Source organism: Macaca nemestrina, chromosome 1, assembly GCF_043159975.1.
Source record: "Macaca nemestrina isolate mMacNem1 chromosome 1, mMacNem.hap1, whole genome shotgun sequence".
NCBI lineage: Eukaryota > Metazoa > Chordata > Mammalia > Primates > Cercopithecidae > Macaca > Macaca nemestrina.
Window position 1 is genome coordinate 119241538 of NC_092125.1, and position 13320 is coordinate 119254857.

The 13320-nt window shown below is 40.8% G+C and overlaps 1 protein-coding gene and 1 long non-coding RNA gene across 17 annotated transcripts in view; one reads left to right on the forward strand and one right to left on the reverse strand.

Moving 5' to 3' along the window:
* The window catches only part of LOC105479165 (uncharacterized), an 85534-nt gene that overhangs the window by 43125 nt on the left and 29089 nt on the right, over positions 1-13320 (reverse strand). For all 8 annotated transcript variants that reach the window (XR_011620028.1, XR_011620022.1, XR_011620011.1 and 5 more), the window contains one exon: positions 8-107. This is a non-coding gene — a long non-coding RNA (uncharacterized lncRNA). The remainder of the gene's footprint in view (positions 1-7; positions 108-13320) is intronic.
* The window catches only part of LOC105479166 (protein tyrosine phosphatase non-receptor type 22), a 67087-nt gene that overhangs the window by 25947 nt on the left and 27820 nt on the right, over positions 1-13320 (forward strand). The window lies entirely within an intron of this gene.

Genomic DNA, 13320 nt, shown 5'->3' on the forward strand with positions numbered 1-13320 from the left:
TTCGTACTTGCTTTTGGTCAAGGGATGTCAGATTTGTTGCAGGATTTATCCATTGTCACAACTAAATTGAGAGCATCAGATGTGCATAGGGCTGCACTAAAAATTTCCTGTGGAAAAGAGCAAATTAATTTGAGGTAACTTAACTTAAAAAATTAATCTCACTAGGTCCGGTGGCTCGCGCCTGTAATCCCAGCATTTTGGGAGGTTGAGGCAGGCAGATCACCTGAGGTCAGGAGTTCAAGACCATCCTGGCCAACATGGTGAACCCCATCTCAAAAAAAAAAAAAAAAAAATTTAGCCAGGAGTGGTGGGGCATACCTGTAGTCCCAGCTACTCCAGAGGCTGAGGCAGGAGGATTGCTTGAACCTGGGAGGTGGAGGTCGCAGTGAGCTGAAATGGCACCACCACACTCCAGCTTGGGCAACAAAGTGAGACCCTGTCTCAAAGAGAAATAAAAATTTAAAAATAATCTCTTGGCTGGGCGAGGTGGTTCATGCCTGTAATCCCAGCACTTTGGAAGGCCAAGGTGGGAGGATTGGTTCGAGCCTAGGAGTTTGAGACCAGCCTCGGCAACATAACAATTTTCTCTACAAAAAAATTTTTCAAAATGGCCGGGCGTGGTGGTTCATGCCTGTAATCCCAGCACTTTGGGAGGCCGAGGTGGGCAGATCACCTGAGGTCAGGCGTTCAAGACCAGCCTGGTCACTATGGCAAAACCCAGTCTCTACTAAAAATACAAAAATTAGCTGGACATGGTGGCAGGTGCCTGTAATCCCAGCTATTCAGGAGGCTGAGGCAGAAGACTCGCTTGAACCCAGGAGGCGGAGGTTGCAGTGAGCCGATATTGTACCATTGCACTCCAGCCTAGGAAACAAGAGTGAAACTCTGTCTCAAAAGAAAAATAGTAGCCAGGCACAGGCATGTGCCTGTGGTCCCAGCTACTCAGGAGACTGAGCTGGGAGGATTGCATAAGCCCAGGAGGACAAGACTGCAGTGAGCCAACATCCCACAACTGCACTCCTGCCTGGGCAACAGAGTGAGACCCTGTCTCAAAAAAAATTATTAAAAAAATTCATCTCTGATTAACCTACTGCATACGGTTAGTTTTCAGCTAAATTTAGAAACAATAGGAGTAAAAGGGCAAGCATATATTCTGCTCCCATGTTTAAAATTTACTATCAGCTATTTTGAAGTATACAATACATTGTTATTAACTATAGTCACCATGTTATACAACATTGTACAGCTTGAACTTATTCCTACTGTCTAACTGACATTTTGTATACTTTGACTGACATCTCCCTAACCCCATCTCTCCCCCAACTCTCCACCCAGCCTCCTGGTAACCATTATTCTATACTCTGCTTCTATGAGTTTCACTTAAAAAAAAAAAGGTTCCACATATAAGTGATAATGTGGTATTTGTCTTTCTGTGCCTGGCTTATTTCAGTTAGCATGTCTTTCAGGTTCATCCGTGTTGTCACAAATAACAGGATTTCCTTCTTTTTTAAAGGCTGTATGGTACTCCATTGTGTATGTATACACATTTTCTTTATTCATTCATCTACTGATGGACACCAAGGTTGATTCTGTGTCTTGACTATTGTGAGTAACGCTGCAATAAACATGGGAGTGCAGATATCTCTCTGACACAGTGACTTCATTTCCTTCAGATATATACTGAGAAGTTGAATTGCTGGATCATATGGTAGTTCTATTTTTAATTGTTTGAGGAATCTCCATCCTGTTTTTCATAATTTCTGTACTAATTTATGTTCCCATCAACAGGGTACAAGTGTTCTCTTTTCTTCATATTCTAACTTTTGTTATCTCTTGTCTTTTTGATAATAGCCATCCTAACAAGTGACAGATGACAGGTCACTGTGGTTTCAATTTGCATTTCCCTGATGATTAGTGATGTTGAACATCTTTTCATATGCCTATTGGCCATCTGTATGTTTTCTTTTGAGAAATCTTTTCAGGTCTTTTGTCCATTTTAAAATCAGGTTATTTGTTTTCTTGTTGTTGGGTTGAGTCCTTATGCTATGTTAGTATCCAATGCTGTTGGATACTTATCAGATGTATAGTTTGCAGAATTTTCTTCCATTGCACGGGTTGTCTCTTCACTCTGTTGATTGCTTTCTTGAATCATTGAAGTTTTGAGAATTTTTTAGAATATCCAAAGGATTTTCAGCTGGAGGCCTAAGATATAAAAACTATTATGATTTGGCCAAATGCCAATTAAAAAATATTGAGAGTTCTAGGATATGCTATTTTGATCTCATCACAAAAATTGATGTTAAATACTGTATAACCACAAAGTGTTAGATTCTGAACAAACCTTAACAAGACAAAATTACTGCTGCCTTGCCTTCATGTGACATATACATTTCTTTTTTTTTTTTGGAGACAGAATCTCATTCTGTCGCCCAGGATGGAGTGCAGTGGCGCGATCTTGGCTCACTGCAACCTCTGCCTCCTGGGTTCAAGTGATATGTGACATATACATTTCAATTTTTAATATCGCATTTTAAATTATTAATCTGAAAATACTCACTGAGGCTCTACTATTTTCTCAGCATTAGGAATACAAAGTGTTTCAGACATGGCCCTGATCATAATTCTCATCATTTGAATGATGAAGCATACTTGAGACCTCAGCAAGACAGGTGGGTGGGAAGAAAGCCAGAATAACTGATGGGGCTAGGGAACTAATTAAGCAATCTTATAGTTAATATCAACTGCAAGGAGAAATGATATGGTGAAGGGACATGGAATAAGAATATAGTTGCTAGGAATTGTTACTTATTTTATATTCATGCACATTTCATTGGCTAGTAATCCCAGAACAATGTCAAATAATAGAGGTGAAATAAACAATTCTAATTTTGATAGGAATTATTCTCGTGTCTCACTAAGCATAATTTTGAATTTTGATTGGACATATGAATTTTTAAATTGTTTAAAGGAATAATTAATTGATTTTCATTTTCTGAAGAATTTCTTCAGAAAGCATGTTGAATTATTATTATTATTATTTTTTTTTTTTCGAGACGGAGTTTTGCTCTTGTTGCCTGGGCTGGAGTGCAATGGCGCGATCTCAGCTCACTGCAACCTCCACCTCCAGGGTTCAAGTGATTCTCCTGTCTCAGGCTCCCTAGTAGCTGGGACTATAGGCATGTGCCACCACGCTTGACTTATTTTGTATTTTTAGTAGAGATGGGGTTTCTCCATGTTGGTCAGGCTGGCCTTGAAATCCTTACCTCAGATTATCCGCCCACCTCGGCCTCCCAAAGTGCTGGGATTATAGGCACGAGCCATTGCACGTGGCCAACATGTTGAATTCTTATCAATTGCCTATTTTTGCATTATGGAGTGATTAGATGGATTTTCCCTCCTTTGACCTATTAATGCAGTCATATAATTATATGATTATCAACCATCCTTACACCCTTAGAATAAAGTCTACTTGAACAAAGAATATTGTCTTAATGTGTTGCTGGAGTAACTGTGCTTATTTTATTTAGGTTCTAGGAAATGTCAGTACTCAAATGTAGCCCAGTAGCAGTGCCATGGCTCTGGATAGCTGGGTTGTTTGGAGTGGGTCCTTAGCCAGTAAATGGGGATACAGGAACACAGTTCAACCCCTCACAGGGGGAACTGGTTAAAGATAGCCATGGAGGACTTCTGCTTCTAGAAAGATCTAGTAGAGATACTTTTCCTATTCCTTCCACTAAGTGCAACTAGAAATCCTGGATATTATACATAAAACAAACACTAGAAAACTCTGAGGGATGGAGAGAAAAAGGCAGACTAGTCAGGGCCCTCCGGACTTGAGGAACAAAATGGTGGTGAGCTCCCTCGGTTTTCTTTGCCTCATATAATTTAAACTTGGTGCTTAAGATGCCAACAACTGAGAAATGCTAACAGTGCAGAGAAAAAAGATGCCCCAATAAAAGCCTGCTATCTCTAGCCAAATAACCAGTAAATGGGCAGCCTATCAAGACAGAACATTATTAGACAATAATCATTCTACTGTAGCCAACACTGAAGCAAAAGCTGACCCAATCTCATCCATGCCAACAAAGGCTGAGTGGGGAGCCTATACTTCCACCCTTACAAGGTTATAATAAGGTGTCCAATACGCCTTCTTGGGTGGTGTTAGAGAAGGGCAAATAGAGAGCTGGAACTTTCATCCCCACTGGCCTGTAATGAGGCTCCCTATCCTGCAGTGTCAGTGGAGACCATATGTAGCATCAGAAGAGGCCCAGTGGAAACTAAATACTTTCACCATCATTAGTGGTAATGAGTTCACCACTATCACAGTGTCAGTGGAGACAATGTGAGGAACCTAGGCTTCTACCTGGTATTAACATGACCCCACAATGCCTTCCCATTGAAGTAGTGTCAGAAGAGGCCTAGTGGAGAGTCAGGACTTTCACAGTCATCTGGTGGTAATGAGGCCACTCCCACTACAGTGTCAGTGGAGAACAAGTGAGGAGCCTTCCCAACAGTGCATGCCCTGGAGTGTCAACAGAGGCTAAGTGAGGAACCTGGTGGAGGTAGGATCCACCCAGCAGCAATGAGGAAGCACCCCCTACCATTTCCCCTGCTAGAGAGTATCAAAAAGCCCCAGCAAGGGCCAGGTGTGGTGATGCATGCCTGTAATCCCAGCACTTTGGGAGGCCGAGGCGGGCAGATCACTTGAGGCCAGGAGTTCGAGACCAGCCTGGCCAGCATGGTGAAACCCTATCTCTACTAAAAATACAAATGTTAGCTGGGCATGATGGTGTGCACCTGTAATCCCAGCTACTCAGGAGGCTGAGGCATGAGAATTGTTTGAACCCAGGAGATGGAGGTTGCAGTGATCTGAGATCGCACCACTGCACTCCAGCCTAAGTGACAGAGCAAGACTCTGTAAAAAAACAAAAAAAGCCCCAGCAAAAAGAGAAGGCTTAACTAGGATTCAGAGTTTCATAATAATGTGAAAATACCCAGATTTCAGTTGAAAATCACTTATTATACCAAAAACCAGGAAGATCTCAAACCGAATTTAAAAAAGGACAATAGGTGACAACACTGAGATGATACAGATGTCAGAATTATCTGACGAGGATTTTATTTTATTTTTTTTATTTTTTTTATTTTTTGAGACGGAGTCTCGCTCTGTCGCCCAGGCTGGAGTGCAGTGGCCGGATCTCAGCTCACTGCAAGCTCCGCCTCCCGGGTTCACGCCATTCTCCTGCCTCAGCCTCCCGAGTAGCTGGGACTACAGGCGCCCGCCACCTCGCCCGGCTAGTTTTTTTTTTTTTTTTTTTTGTATTTCTTAATAGAGACGGGGTTTCACCGTGTTAGCCAGGATGGTTTCGATCTCCTGACCTCGTGATCCGCCCGTCTCGGCCTCCCAAAGTGCTGGGATTACAGGCTTGAGCCACCGCGCCCGGCCCTGACAAGGATTTTAAAGCAGCCAAGATAAAAAAAAAAAATGCTTCAGTGAGCAATTAAAAGCATGCTTAAAACAATAACAACAAAAACAACAAAAAGAATGAAAATATAAAAAAAGAAAAAAAGTAAAAACATGCTTAAACCAAATTAAAAAATACAAAGTCTCATCAAAAAAAAAAAAAAAAAAAGAATCTCAGCAAAAAACGAGATATAAAGAGAAGCAAATGGAAATTTTAGAACTTAAAAATACAGTAACTGAAGCAAAATAGATGGGTTCAACAGCAGAATAGAGGGTACAGAAAAAAGTATTAATGAATTGAAAAGCAGAATAGAAATTGCCCAGTCTGAACAACAGTGATAAAATAGACTGAAAAAAATAAACAGGGAACTAAGAGACGAGAAAAAAAAAAAAAAAGAAAGAAAGAAAATCTAGCATTGTGTCATCAAAATCCCAGAAAGAAAAGAGAAAGGGCAGGGCTGAAAAAGTACTGGAAGATACATGATAATTAAATTTCTGAAAACGAAAAACAACAAAAAAGTTTTAGAAATCAGCCAGAAAAAGATGACACCTTAACTGTAGGAGGAAAACAATTAGAATGACAGCATATTTTGCATTAGGAATCATAGAGGTCAGAAGGAATTGGCACAATATTTCCCAAGTGCTGAAAGAAAATAACTGTCAATCCAGCGAAAACATCCTTCAGGGATGAAGTGGAAATCAAGACATTCTCAGATGAAGAAAAACTAAGATAACCTGTTACCAGTAGACCTACCCTAAAAAAATGGCAAAGGAAGCTTTCTAAACAGAAAGGAAATGATGAAAGAAGGAAGAATATAATAAGCAAACATGGGTAAATATAATAAACTTTCCTTCTCCTCTTGAGTTTTATAAATTATGTTTTACAATTGAAGCTAAAATATAACACTGACTGATGTTGTTCTAAATGTATTAAAGAAAATATTTTAAATGCTTGTAACAGGAGGATGGTAAGAAACATAAAGGAAGATAAGGCTTCCACACTTGACCTGGTAAAATGACAATACCAGTAGAGTGTGATACCATATATCTAAATCTATATCTAGAGCCATGACTAAAAAAAGGCTATACAACACGATATAATAAAACACACTGTAGGTAAATCAAAATGGAATTCTAAAAAATGCAAGAAAGAGAAAACGTCAGGAAAAAGAAAATAGCAATGAGAAACAGAATAAAAATAAAACAAAAAATAAAATAGCAGAATGAAACTTGACCATATTAATAATTACATTAAACATATAAGCCTAAATACACCAATATTTACTGGTGGTAGAGTGAATTGCCAGATTGGCACAGAGAATTAAAAAAACAATTCAACTATATGTTGTCTATGAGAAACTCACTTCAAATATATAAGAGGGCTAAAAACAAAGGAATGGAAAAAAGATGTATCATGTAAACATGAGTCAAAGGAAAGCAGGAGTGACTGTTAATATCAGATAAAGTAGACTTCAGAGTAAAGACAATTATCAGGGATAGGGAGAGATAATGATAAAAGGATCAATCTGCCAGTAAGACATAATAGTCCTAAATGTATATAGACCAAACAATGAAGTTGCAAAATATGTGAAGAAAAACTCATAGAACTTAAAGGAGAGAAACAGATGTTTCACAGTCATAGCCAGATAGTTCAATATTCTTCTTTCAACAATTTTGATAGAACTAGACAGAAAACCAGCAAGGATATAGGTGAACTCAACACCACTAACTGACAAAATCTAGTTGATACTCACAGAACACTCTAATAAGAATACGCATTCTTTTTTTTTTTTTTTTTTTTTTTTTTTTGAGGCGGAGTCTCGCTCTGCCGCCTAGGTTGGAGTGCAGTGGCCCGATCTCAGCTCACTGCAAGCTCCGCCTCCCGGGTTCACACCATTCTCCGGCCTCAGCCTCCCGAGTAGCTGGGACTACAGGCGCCCGCCACCTCGCCCGGCTAGTTTTTTGTATTTTTAGTAGAGACGGGGTTTCACCGTGTTAGCCAGGATGGTCTCGATCTCCTGACCTCGTGATCCGCCCATCTCGGCCTCCCAAAGTGCTGGGATTACAGGCTTGAGCCACCGCGCCCGGCCAGAATACGCATTCTTTTAAAGTGCTTATGGAAAATATATATCAAGATAGAGTATATCCTGAGCTATAAAACAAATCTGAAAATTTTTTAAAAATTGTAGTCCCAGCTACTCGGGAGGCTGAGGCCGGAGAATGGCATGAACCCGGGAGGCGGAGCTTGCAGTGAGCCGAGATTGCGCCACTGCACTCCAGCCTGGGCGACAGAGCGAGACTCCGTCTCAAAAAAAATAAATAAATAAAATAAAAAAAAAAAAAAAGAAATTAGGCTGGGAATGGCAGCTCACACCTGTAATCCCGGCACTTTGGGAGGCCAAGGTGGGTGGATCACATGAGGTCAGGAATTTGAGACCAGCCTGGCCAGCCTGGCCAAACCCCGTCTCTATTAAATATACAAAAATTAGCCAGGTGTGGTGATGGGTGCCTGTAATCCCAGTTACTTACGAGGCTGAGGAAGGAGAATCGCTTGAACCTGGGAGGCGGAGGATGCCGCTAGCTGAGACAGGATCACTTCACTCCAGCCTTGCCAACAAAGCGAGACTCTGTCTCAAAAAAAAAAAAAAAAAAAAAAAAAAATTGAAATTATACGGAATATATTTTCTGACCACAATAGAATCAAATTAGAAATCAGTAACAAAGACCGGGTATGGTGGCTCTTGCCTGTAATCCTAGCACTTTGAGAGGCCAAGGTGGGAGGATTCCTTGAGGCCAGGAGTTGAAAATGATCCTGGGTAACACGGGGGACCCCCGTCTCTACAAATATTAAAAACTCAGCCAGGTGTGATAGCATGTGCCTGTAGTCCCAGCTACTCAGGGAGCTGAGGTGGGAGGATTGCTTGAGCCTGGGAGGTCAAGGCTGCAGTGAACTGTGATTGTGCCACTGCACTCCAGCCTGAGTGACAAAGCGAGACCCTGTCTCAAAAATTAATTAATTAATTAAAAAAATAAAAAATCAGTAACAGGTAATGGAAAAGTATCCAAATACTTGGAAATCAAACCACACTTTTCTAATCTATTGAGTCAAAGAGAAAGTCTCAAAGGAAATAAAGAAACACAGTGAATTAAACAAAAATGAAAATACAACATATCACAATTTATGAGACAGAAGCTATAGCAGTACTGAGAGGGACCTTTACAGCACTAAGTGCATCCATTAGAAAACAGTATAGGTCTCAGTAATCTAAGCTCTCACTCCAAGAATATAGAAAAAGAAATAAAGAGCAGAAATCAATGAAATTGGAAACAGTAATAGAGAAAAATCAGAATTGGTTTTTTCTTTGTTTGTTTTTGTTTTTTTGAGACAGAGTTTAACTCTATCACCCAGGCTGAAGTGCAGTGGCATGATCTTGGCTCACTGCAACTTCCGCCTCCCAGGTTCAAGCGATTCTCCTGCCTTAGCCTCCCAAGTAGCTGGTACTACAGGTATGTGCCACCATGCCCAGCTAAGTTTTGTATTTTTGTAGCGACAGGGTTTTGCCATGTTGGCCAGGCTGGTCTTGAACTCCTGACCTCAGATGATCTGCTTGCCTCGGCCTCCCAAAGTGCTGGGATTACAGGCGTGAGCCAAGGTGCCCAGCCTGGTTTTTTTTTTTTTTTTTTTTTTTTTTGAGACAGAGTCTGGCTCTGCCGCCCAGGCTGGAGTGCAGTGGCCGGATCTCAGCTCACTGCAAGCTCCGCCTCCCGGGTTCACGCCATTCTCCTGCCTCAGCCTCCCGAGTAGTTGGGACTACAGGCGCCCGCCACTGCGCCCGGCTAGTTTTTTGTATTTTTTAGCAGAGACGGGGTTTCACCGTGTTAGCCAGGATGGTCTCGATCTCCTGACCTCGTGATCCGCCCGTCTCGGCCTCCCAAAGTGCTGGGATTACAGGCTTGAGCCACCGCGCCCGGCCTGGTTTTTTTAAAAGATAAAAAAATATTGGTTCTTTAACAAGATCAATGAAATTGAGAAACCTTTTTAAAAACTGACACAGATAAAAAAGGAGAAAATAAAAATTATCAATATCAGGAATGAAACAGGAGCTATGTTGTCCAGGCTGGTCTTGAACTCCTGGGCTCAAGGGATTTTCCTGCCTTGACCCCCCAAAGTGCTAGGATTACAGGCGTGAGTCACCACATCCAGCCCAGAATGGATTATTTTCTCAAACACAATCCACCACAATTTATTCGGCATGACATAGATAATCTGAATAGCCCCTTAGTGATTAGAAAAACTGAATTTGTAATTTTAAAACTCCCAAAAAAGAAATCTCAGGCCCACATAGTTTCACTAGAGAATTCTATCAAATGATTAAGGAAGAATTAACACCAATTTTATACAGTCTATACCAGGAAATAGAAAAGGAAGAGATACTTTCCAATTAATATTTTTATTGTGGTACAATATATCATTTTAATCTGCTATTTTAGCCATTTTTAAGTGTACAATACAGTGGCATTAAGTATATTCACAATGTTGAGTGACCATCACTATTTCTGGAACTTTCGTTATTCTAAACAGACACTCTGTGTCCATTAAACAATAACGCCCTATTCTCCCCTCCCACTGGCCCCTGGCAACCATCATTCTACTTTCTGTCTCTATGAATTGGACTACTCTAGGTACCTGATATGGGTGGAATCATATAGTATTTGTCCTTTTGTGTCTGGCTTATTTCACTTAGCCTAATGTCTTCAAGCTTCTTCCATGTTATAACATGTGTCAGAATTTTCTTACTCATTAAGGCTGAATAATATTCCATTGTATATGTTTATACACACACACACCACACACACACACGCACACATTTTGTTTATCCATTCATCCATCAATGGATACTTGAGTTCCTTCCACCTTTTGGCTGCTGTGATGCTGTGATAACCACCAGTATACAAATATATCTTTGTATCCCTGCTTTTAATTACTTTGGTATAACCCAGAAGTAGAATTACATGTGGTAATTCTATGTTTAGTTTTCTTGTAGAACAGCCATACTGTTTTCCATAGCAGCTGTGCCATTTTACATTCCCACCAACAGTACACAAGGGTTCCAGTTTCTCTTTTTTTTTTTGAGACGGAGTCTCGCTCTGTTGCCAGGCTGGAGTGCAGTGGCGAAATCTCAGCTCAATGCAACCTCCGCCTCCTGGGTTCAAGCGATTATCCTGCCTCAGCCTCCTGAGTAGCTGGGATTACAGGCACATGCCACCACGCCCAGCTAATTTTTGTATTTTAGTACAGATGGGGTTTCACCATGTTGGCCAGGATGGTCTCAATCTCTTAACCTCGTGATCCGCCGACCTCAGCCTCCCAAAGTGCTGGGATTACAGGCGTGAGCCACCACGCCTGGCCTATTTTGTTTTTTTGATGGCAGCCATCCTAATTAGGTGTGAAGTGGTATCTCATTGTGATTTTGATTTGTATTTTCCTAATGATTAAACACCTTTCTGTGGTCTTATTGGCCATTTGTATATCCTCTTCGGAAAAATATCTTTTCAAGTCCTTTGCCTTCCCCTACCCACCCCCACTTTTTTTTTAGTCAGGGTCTTGCTCTGACATTCAGGCTGGAGTCTAGTGGCACCATCCTGGCTCACTGAAGCCTCAAACTCCTGGGCCTTAAGTGATCCTCCCACCTCAGCTCCTGAGTAGCAGAAACTATAGGTATGCACTACCACACAAAGCTAATTTTTTTTTAACTTTTTTTTTTTAAGAGACAAGGTCTCATTATGTTGCCTAGGCTAGTCTCAAACTCCTGGCCTCAAGGAATCCTCCCACCTCAAACTCCCCAGTAGTTGGGACTACAAGTATGAGCCATGGTGCCCAGATTTTGCTCATTTTAAAAATTGAGGCTGTATGCGGTGGCTCACGCCTATACTCCCAGCACTTTGGGAGGCCGAGGTGGGCAGATCACTTGGGGTCAGGAGTTCGAGACCAGCCTGGCCAACATGGTGAAACCTCGTCTCTCCTACAAAGACAAAAATTAGCTGGGTATGGTGGTGTGTACCTGTAATCCCAGCTACTTGGGAGGCTGAGGCAGGAGAATTGCTGGAACCCAGGAGGCAGAGGTTGCAGTGAGCCGAGATCGCACCACTGCACTCCAGCCCAGGTGACAGAGCAAGACTCTGTCCCCGGCCCCGCAAAAAAAAAAAAAAAAAAAAAAAAAAAAAAAAAAAAAAAAATTGAGTTGTTTACATGTTGTTGAGTTTCAGGAGTTCTCTACATATTCTGGATATTGATCCCTTATCAGATATGTGATTTGCAAATATCGCCTTCCATTCAGTCAAAGGGTTGCCTTTTTGCTCTGCTGATTGTGTCCTTTGGTGTGTAAAATTCTTAAATCTCAATGAAGTCCAATTTTCCTATTATTCTTTTGTTGTTTGTGCCTTTGGTGTCCTATCCAAGAAATAATTGCCAAATTTAATGTCATGAAGCTTGCCCATTTTCTTGTAACAGTTTTACATTTTACCTCTTATGTTTAGGTATTTGATCCATTTTTGAGTTAATTTCTGTATGTGCCATAAGGGTCCAACTTCATTCTTTTTTTTTTTTTTTTGAGATGGAGTTTCACTCTTGCTGCCCAGGCTGCAGTGCAATGGCACAATCTTGGCTCACTGCAACCTCCACCTTCTGGGTTCAAGTGATTCTCCTGCCTCAGCCTCCTGAGTAGCTGGGATTACAGGCATGCACCACCATGCCTGGCTAATTTTGTATTTTTAGTAGAGATGAGGTTTCCTCCATTTTTGTCAGGCTGGTCTCGAGCTCCTGACCTTAGGTGATCCACCACCTCGGCCTCCCAAAGTGCTGGGATTACAGGTGTGAGCCACTGCACCCAGCCTCAACTTCATTCTTTTGCATGTGTGTATTTAGCTTTTCCCAGAATCATTTGTTGAAAACACTCTCCTTTCTCCACTAAATTTTCTTGGCACTTTTGTCAAAAATCAATTGCCTACCATATGTAATTGTGTTTTTCTAAGCTCTTCTATTTCATTGGTCTTTGGTCTATACTATGTCAGTACCACACCGTTTTGATTACTGTCGCTTTGTAGCAGTTTTTGAAATCAGGTAGTGTGTCATTCAACTTTGCTCTTCTTTTTAAAGATTGTTTTGACTATTCAGTGTCCTTTGAAATTCCATGAATTTTATTCTGGTTTTTAAACAAATTATGTAAAAATGCCATTGGGCTTTTGATAAGAATTGCATTGCACCTGTAGATCAGTTTTAGTAGTAATGTTATCTTAACAATAATACATTTTCCACTCCTTGAACAGAGAATGTCTTTTTATTTATATCTTGTTTAATTTCTTTCAGCAAAGCTTTGTAGTTTTCAGTATACAAGTCTTTTGCCTCCTTGGTTAAATCTATTCCTAAGTATTTTATTCTTTTTGGTGCCATTATAAATATAACTGTTTCCTTAATGTTCTTTTCAGATTGTTCATTGCTAATGTATAGAAATGCAACTCGTTTTGTGTGTTCATTTTACATCCTGCAACTTTGTTGAAGTTGTTTATTAGCTCTAGCAGATTTTTTGTGGAATCCCATATATAAAATCATGTCATCTGAGAATAGAGATAATTTTACTTTTTTTTTTTCCTTTCTGTTTTGGAAACAGAGTCTCACTCTGTCGCCCAGACTGGAATGCAGTGGCGTGATCTCGGCTCACTTCAACCTCCGCCTCCTGGGCTCAAGCAAGTCTCCTGTTTCAGCCTCCCAAATAGCTGGGATTACAGGTGTGCACCACCATGCCCAGCTAATTTTTATATTTTTAGTAGAGACAGGCTTTCACCATGTTGGCCAGGCT